This window comes from Anopheles merus, chromosome 3R (assembly GCF_017562075.2).
Source record: "Anopheles merus strain MAF chromosome 3R, AmerM5.1, whole genome shotgun sequence".
NCBI lineage: Eukaryota > Metazoa > Arthropoda > Insecta > Diptera > Culicidae > Anopheles > Anopheles merus.
In genome coordinates, this window is record NC_054084.1 from 39,113,933 (window position 1) to 39,119,932 (window position 6,000).

A 6,000-nucleotide genomic window follows, 5' to 3' on the forward strand; every position below is an offset into this window, starting at 1 on the left:
TTTTAATTCCTGGAACAAATCCCAGCGCATGAGCGTCACATCACTGCACGTATCGATCACCGCTTCGCACAACTGGTTTCCAACTGACACACACACAATTGGAAATGAGCTCGTCATTGTTTGAACTCTATTATTATTACTGTTATTCGGGCATCGTGCTGCAACATGCCCAACTTCGCCGCAAGCGTAACAATGCGGTCTTCTTCCTTGCGCTGTCGCACAATCTTTTGCACAATGTCCTTTTGTTCCACATTTGAAACAAGTCGGACCTTCTTGTTTTGTTGGACATTCGATAAGTCGATGAGAAGCGCTGCCACAATTGAAACAATGGCGTTGTTTTAACTTATCCGGAATTCGTTGCCCGACAACTTTTGGGCGTTCCTGTTGAAACTTGTTCGCCGCTCTCTCGAACAAACGTATTTTCTCCTTAAGTTCGTTAATATTCTTTGCCTCATAGAACATTGACCTCTGCCTTTCGTCGTTAGTTATTCCATCTGCCACATATTCTACGAGGCTGGCTTCGTCTAAATCGATTTGCTGCGCAATTTGCTGCATGGCATAAACAAATTCTAACCCGGTCTCCTCTTTTTTCTTGCGACGCGTCGATAGCTGCCTGTGTATGTCGCTTGCACGCACACTTGGAGCAAACTCGTTAATCAACGCTCTACGTAGATTTGCATATGTCGTCACACCTTTCAGCGTATTTAGAAAACCACGTGCGACTCCGGTCAACTTTTTACGGCACATGATCAATTTCTGATCCTCGTTCCATCCAGCCATCGTACTAATCTCCTCAAAACTTCTGATCCATGCGCGCACGTCTTGCGTAGATCCGGCGCCAAATGCATCAACACCATCTTCGACATCGCGGAAGGAGTATGGTTGCACTCTGTCAACCGTGGGCAACTCAGCATCCGCAAAATCAGCTGCATCGGTTCGATCATACGCAACGATGCGTGCGGCCAGCTCCTCTTTTGTTCCGACCGTACTTAATTCACGCTCTTCACATTTTTTCACCAAACCCAACCGCGTATGGTCTTCGACCATCGCTGCAATCAACGCGTTCTCCATTTTCTCATTAACGTTTTGCACAACTTTAGCTTTTATTTAACACACTTTACAACGTCACAATCGCAACTTTAACAACCTTTATGCGTCACAACGTCAACTTTTCGTCACAAATTCACACTTTCACATCAGGTGAAACACCGACTAAGTCAACTTTTCCAATTCGAACCACTACTGCAACTTAACAACTTTACTAACTTTACGACTTGAACGACTTTAACAACTTTACAATTTTATCAACTTTACGACATGAACAACTTTATCAACTTTAACACATTATGCAACTTTTCATAACTGTAAACTCATCACTTTGCATCGCCTAGCCTCTTCCCGGACGAGCCCCCATGTAGAACGTAGAAGAAAAGAGGATACGCGGAAAGAGATGGTTTTACAATCCACTTTATTCACATTCGTCTGGTTCGCTTGGCTTCTCCCGCGTGAATGTTTCGCTCTAGCTAAACCTACTGCGTCGTCAGTTCGATTGACATCAGCACAGGGTGATCCTAAATTCATTCCTTGACATTCGCCTTACATCCCTTGTCTGACAACTGTCAACTGTCTCCTATTTCCTACATACATATTTATTATAAAAAAAGCTTTGAACCAAGTCCACAGAATGTATGCCTTCAATATATGTGCGCCGCGACTGATTGTATTTTCAAACCCAAGTGGTCCGTTATCCCAAAAAGATAGCAGAGCACTGCGGTATTTGATCAGGATCAATTCTATGACCGGTAAAGGAATAGGATCAGTTCCAGGGTCAGGTTCATGACTAAATTAAACACCTTTACAGAATTGAAGTCCAGAATGAGTTCCAGCACCAGAAAGAGTTCTGTATTTCAATATCGACAAAGGTTTGGGATTAATCCCAGGATCGGTATGCATTCTGAATCAGTTTCTCTTAATGCATTCCTTCGATGTTTAAATCGTCCAGGAACATGCGTTACCTTTTCAAACATACTTTTCATGCATCATAAAGTTATTAAATACCCCCGAACCTATCTTACATAATGATGCGACCGAGCCAAATTAACTAGGTCTGATAATATTTACTATACATTTTTAACTAGTTCTGCCAAATTAACTAGTTCTGATAATGTTTACCATACATTTTTATGATTGTGATACATCTAGCTTTATTTTAATATACTTTATTGTGCTCTGTTGAAGAATATCTTTTATGTTTCGTAAAAATCACTTTACCAAGTTCTGGTACTCTTAAGTTTGCTTAAATATTTAAATAGTTATCACAATAAACGCTTTCGTTTACATTAGTTGCTAAAATTTAATACTGCTGTTAAAAGCAAAGCAGAGTTTCATCCATGCATTGCGTCTCCATTCGCGTTCAAATCTTTTTAAATCTATGGCAATTTTCTTAGGAAGCAATCAGCCATACCAAATCCGCTTGAATGCGTACCATTTACCGTCGTTTTCTACTAGAAAAGCATATCACCGTGATCGCGTGTAGTACGTGGTAGTACTAATTGAATTATCAGCACATTGTCTGTGTGTTTTTATGGGACCGCTGGACCCTACGCTGTACTTTAGTTCGCTTATGTTAATCGCTACCCGTGGATGCCCGTCCGTTTGCTTCGTTTTTAGTGTGGCTTTTATTGGTAAATGGTTTCGTGCGTGTATTGTGCTCGATGGACACAGCCGACCAGCAGCACCTTCGTAACATTGCCGAATTGATAAGTGCTAATAGATCGTGAAACATCGAAAGTCCAGAGCTGGTGCCACCAATTTTTCCTGCACGACCATGCTGGCTCGACGACGACCACGAACGGGGAGCCGATGGACGAGCGACGAAATTCTCGAGAGTACGCTACTCCAGATAGCCGTCACGGTGCATGCTCCATGGGCGAGCGAAGATTCCGACGGCGAGGAGAGTGATTGCCATGACCACCGGGCACCATCGGTCAAGGGTCGTCCTGCGTCATCTAGATCACCAATGCCCGGCACAGCCTTGACCGAAGGGCCGGATCTGCTGCAACGCTATGTCCGGATGCAGCAAGAGCACGTCGAGGCGTCCGTCGTTGTGCTAACGAAAGGTATCGACTACGCTGACACAGGTACAATACTTGAATCATAGCCAATGGGCAGTGGGAAATTGACTTTTAATCTAACCCCGGAGCCACTGGGTGTGTGCATCGTGGTAGAGCGGGCTGCACTAGACGATCCATTCCTGCCGGCAAATACCTTTTCTCGCCGGACGTTACACGTAGCACTGGGGAAGAATGTCCGCGAAAGAGTAGCCTGCGGTGCAACTCAGCTTACAGCAATCAATCGGAGTTGAATAAGCAACTCGCCCTCCAGCAGCACCCGGAGCCACTTCCGGGCAGTGACGAAGTGTGTCCCGGTCCAGCAAGCACACCGGTCGGCTCGCTGAGGATGATGCTGATGATGATACCAACCAGTACTGTACGGCCGGAGGATGTCGATGTACCGCGAGGCTCCGTAAGCTCATGGGTGTCGGTCAGCAGGGCCCCCAAAGGGCACAAAATAAATTTAACCAGATATTGTAAGTACCTGGAGAGCGTGGATCGTGGTCATCGTTTATTCATGAAGTTCGCCTTTTTGTACATCCAACTTTATGTTTTTACGTTCTTGCTTCGCTGCCACTCAACAAACAGCCCCGTTTGGTGCGGGTATTTCTAAACAGATTGGTAGCACAATCTATGACCTCCCGGTCGACTCTCTGTCTGACCGGCTTCTGTGAGGGTTATACCAGAAGCTGCTACACGAACCACGTGTATTAGGCTGTCTGCAGACGTTTTGTTGGGCGTGCTTGGAGCAGGTTACCGCGACGGTTACCCACGGACAGGACTAGTGGTGGGAGCTTGAAATCGAACCTACTCGATTCCGATTCCGTATTCGGAATCCATTCCGGAACCGATTCCGATCCTGGAATCGATTCCCACTCTGAAGTCGATTCCTGAGCTGATTCCGGAGTTGAATCGGGAGCCAATTCTGGAGCTAAAACCGGAGCAGATTCCGGAGTGGAATCCGGAGTTGATTTTGTAGTTGGTTCCGGAGCCGATTTCGGAAATGATTTTGGTAACGGAATCTGGCTTGATTTCAGGAATGGAGTTAGGTCCGGAATGAGAATTAGTTTTTGAATTGAAATAAGAAGTGTGGGAAGCGAAATAAGTCCGGGAATCTCCAAGTGAATAGATCATTTACAAGTAAATGAAGTATTCCTATGAAAATGCCTAAACCGATGACGTTTCGAAGCCAATTCTGATTTCGGAGTCAATTCGGATGTCGGATCCGATTATGATTCCGGTGCCAATTCCGGAATCGATTCCGATTCTGGAGCTGATTCTGATTCCGGAGCCGATTCCAAAACCAATTCCGGAGCCGATTCCGGAACCAATTCCGTAAACTGATTCCGGACCTACTATTCGGAATCGATTCCAGAAGACTTCGGAGTTAGCCTGAATCGATTCCGACGAAATCTCCATTTTTCCACATCGCTAGTCAGGACAGTGCCCAGTTCTGGCACCGCATCAACAAAAATCACGCTTTTCGATTGGAACCGTAAGTCGTTATGCTCATTGGTCAGTGAACCTGTACGTGTGTATGTTTACGTATTTTTTTTCAGTGCATATCAGTTTTCCTGCTAGTTGTTGGGGCCACATGTTGCTACATTTAATTAGCTACCCTAACATGGGCCGAATCCGTTATTTGTTTTAAAGAGTGTCACAGTAATTGAAGGTGTGTATTTAAGAACATTTTAAAAATATTTCTTTTAGATCTTTGTAAGAAATCTAGTTTTTTTAGTTTATATATTTTTTTATTTAGTTTATTTTATTATTTTTAATGAAAATGACGTTATCTTGAACAATAACATATCGTTTTATGTTGTGCTATTTTTTAATTGCCGATTTAAATGTATTTTTTATAGATATTTGTGACAATATAAACATTGTTTTTGTTCCTATTTTCGGCAGCATGGTCCTATTTTCGACAGCCTGTGCTCCTGTTTTCGGCAAAGCAAATATGTGTCAGAAAATGTTTCAATCAATGCCAATAGGTAGACACAATTTTTAAATTATAACACTTTTAACACTTTAACACTTTTAAACTACTAGTTAAAATGGCCCGATTACAGGGCTACGCAACGTTTTTTTAAGGGGCATATGAGAATTGCACTTCAATCAACCATTTTGTTTTTAGATTCTTTGTAAAAGATTTGCTTTGTATGCTTATAGTATTTACAACATACATTGCAGTACATAGAACTATGATTTCTTAATTTTCTGTTATTTAAAATTCTATCAATTAAATTGTGGATGGTGTACCTCTTGGAATAAATAATTAATTAATCAAAATTCACATTGTTGCCGTATGTAACTCTCGCCGATGAGGAGCAGCAATTTTGCGAACGCTTTCCGCTCTTCGGCATCTTGAATACCTTGAGCAATACCCTAAATTTGCCCCACAGCATGCTCTACCGGATGCACTGCTGCAGAACCTAGACGTTGGTATCTGAAAGTCACCACATAGCAGCACCACCTTATCACCGAACGTTTGGCGATTTCTCATAACGTCCTGCAAGCCGTGATCGAGGGCGCGAGCTTCAAGAGCATAGCAGCTACTCATGGATGTCTCGTTCCATACGATAAGTGGTGGTGCCCAATGATCTCAGCGTAAGTGTTCCATCATTCTCAAGGGGGAGTGGTAATCTGCTCTTCTTTCAAATGACACAACCAAACGATCAAGCCTGTTGCATCAATTCAGACTGTGCTGACTGTACACGGATGTTACAGGAACTGTTAGCGTCCAGGTTGAGCGATAGCTTGCATGTAGAGTGTAGCGTACGTCCCCTGGTTAGCAGCAGAGCAGCAATTCTACTCGAAGCCACTGCGATTGCAATTTTTGATTGGCGTCGCGTGTACGCAAGAATAGTTTTGAGCAGAAACGACTTAC

The 6,000-nt window shown here is 43.5% G+C and overlaps 1 pseudogene; it reads right to left on the reverse strand.

The window, feature by feature from the left end:
• Positions 1 to 5,722: 5,722 nt before the first annotated feature.
• On the reverse strand, positions 5,723 to 5,778 carry LOC121598141 (annotated as a pseudogene).
• Positions 5,779 to 6,000: the final 222 nt, after the last annotated feature.